Here is a 2689-nt window from a genome sequence, read left to right as displayed (position 1 = left end):
ATTATACAGTATTTTATGTTTATTGCAGGTATTCGTCGGTTAAAAGGTTTACAGCAAGCAAAATGGAAAATAGCAAAAAGGAAAGAAAAAGGAAGGAAAAAGAGAAGAAAATGGAGTTTTATAGAGATAATGGGCCACCAAAGCAAATGGGCTTGTGGCGCCCATTATCTAGGGTGTGTCGCACCCGCCACATTGACCCAAGGAGGAGGTGGCGCCCGCCACCAAGACTTAAGAGGTGGCGCTCAATCCTAGAAAGGTGGTGCTCGCCTCTCATTCAAAGGCTAGGGTTGTGACAACCGCCACAGCCTAGTCTTCCACCTTTTCCTCCACTTTCGTAGCCACGAATCCACCCACCATTGCTACAAATTAGGGATTATGGAAAATATATAAATGACCTCTCAGACTCGCTCGGGACACTCTCTTCTTCCAGTTTTCAAACTACGATTATTTTTTAGTTAGAATTATTATTTTCCTTTGGTTTTCTAGGCAGTTTTCTTACTTTGTAAAAGTAATAGTTCTCCACACCGGGGACTATTGCACTTTATTATTTACACTTTTGGGATTCAATTGTAACGGTTATTCATTGCCAAAGCCTGCCGACATTATTCTAATCGAAGAATCAAGATTCAGTTCCAGTTCTTAATTTGCAATTGAAATTTTATTTTGATTGCTGTTTTATTTATTTATGCCTTATTGCATGTTTGATTTCCCAAATACCATGTCTGTTACCGGATCCATGTCCGGCTAAACCCTTAGGTATCGGTATGTAAAGATCGTCGAAACGACGAGATTCATAATTAATTGGTGTTAGTTTTTATAAAACTTATTTTTACGGTTTTAGTTTCTTATTTTAATCAAACTATTTTTCGTACGAGAGTACAAAACAAATGAAGGTTACAGTCAATAAGAACGAGAGTTTGAGATTTTAACCAAATAGCTGAAACTATGCATTAATCCTAAACACAGCGAGAGCGCTTTAGGATTAATTAGACTTTATTTATATTCAAAAATTACTTTTAAATTCAAAGTGAGACCGCGAGAGTCAAGCATTCTGGTTTAGGAGTATGGTCAGAGTCAATAAAAACGAGAGTGTGAGACTAGGTCCTTTCTATAAATAATTTCTACTGAAGAATATTTTGACAAATAAGATTACGCCAACTATCTATCGAATCCCCGAAGTTTGATGCGTTACATACCGATATCCCCTATATCTCATATCTTTATTAATATTTCATTTACGTTATAGTTATTTCTCTTCATCCCTCCAATCTTAGAATGATCATCAGCCTTAGATTTACATAGCAACATTAGACCATGATACGTTCGATTATTAGTCCTTGTGGGTTCGATAATCTTTAAAACTACGCGATATGATTGTCCACTTGCAGTCATGATTCACATAGACTTACTAAGTCGCGATCAAGTTTTTGGCACCGTTGTTGGGGACTAGTTTAGTCGATATCGTAACTCCAGTGTTGCCCGGTATAGACTAAGGCAAACAATTATTTTTCCCTTTCTACATTTGTCGAGTGATTGCCAAGTACTCGCTCTCAAGACGATAAATTAAAGTTACAGTTCGACGAACCCGAGCGTTATCTTAGATTAGAACGCCGGATACGAGACTTGATACGGGAACATTGTATCAAGCTAAATCTTCCTGACCTTAACATCCCTACTTCCGAATCAATTATTCAACCAGAGATGGCTGAAGGAGTGCAAAATCGTCCTCTTAAGTATTATGCAATCCCTTCGCAGGATGAACCACATAACAGCATCGCTTCCCCTGCCATCGAGGCCAATAATTTTGAGCTAAAACCCTCGTTGTTGTCAGCCGTGCAACAAAACCAGTTTTCAGGTAGTCCCACGGAGGACCCGAACCTGCACTTGTCAGTATTTTTGCAATACACGGACACAGTGGAAGCGAATGGTGTCAGCCCAGAAGCTATAAGACTCCGTCTTTTCCCATTTTCATTAAGAGATAGAGCTCGAGCTTGGCTCCAGTCTCTACCATCCAACTTTGTCACTACGTGGAACGAGTTGAAGAAAGTCTTCTTAGCCCGATATTTCCCACCTAGTAAGACGGTTATGCTAAGAGCCCAAATAAACGGGTTTAAACAAAAGGGTAATGAATCACTTTTTGAAGCTTGGGAGAGATACAAAGACATGATGAGGCTTTGTCCATATCATGATCTAGAAGAATGGTTGATCATTCACACCTTTTACAACGGGGAAGCAAAAGAACCTCTGTAGAGAAACCTCAACTGAAGGGTGGCAGGTACGAATTAAGAAGTCTTGACCATGTCAATGCCAAGGTAGATGCTCTGACTCAAAAGATAGACAGCTTGACCATAACACCAGCAGCCACCGTGGTTGCCGTAGCACCAAACTGCGAGATATGCGGTGTTCAAGGGAATACTGCCCAGAATGTCAACTCTTGACAGGAACCTCCACAGACCAGGTGAACTATGCTCAAGGAAACCCTTACTCAAACACCTATAACCCAGGTTGGAAGAACCATCCTAACTTTTCGTACAAAAACAATAATGTATTGTATGCACCTAACCAAGCACCTGCTGTACCACATGGATATCACAAAGCTTCCTCAAATACTCAAAATGATCCTAGGAAATCAAACTTAGAAATAATTATGGAAAACTTTCTAGCTACCCAAGCCCAAACAAATAAGGAT

General features: G+C 39.8%; 1 non-coding gene across 1 annotated transcript; it reads right to left on the bottom strand.

Moving 5' to 3' along the window:
• Positions 1–2085: 2085 nt before the first annotated feature.
• LOC127124418 (small nucleolar RNA R71) lies at positions 2086–2192 on the bottom strand. The gene has a single exon (XR_007803912.1). It is a non-coding gene; the product is annotated as a small nucleolar RNA R71 (small nucleolar RNA).
• Between the last annotated feature and the right edge of the window lie 497 nt (positions 2193–2689).

Source organism: Lathyrus oleraceus, chromosome 2, assembly GCF_024323335.1.
Source record: "Lathyrus oleraceus cultivar Zhongwan6 chromosome 2, CAAS_Psat_ZW6_1.0, whole genome shotgun sequence".
NCBI lineage: Eukaryota > Viridiplantae > Streptophyta > Magnoliopsida > Fabales > Fabaceae > Lathyrus > Lathyrus oleraceus.
Note: the sequence above shows the minus strand (reverse complement) of the source record. Positions and strands in the feature narration are given on the sequence as shown.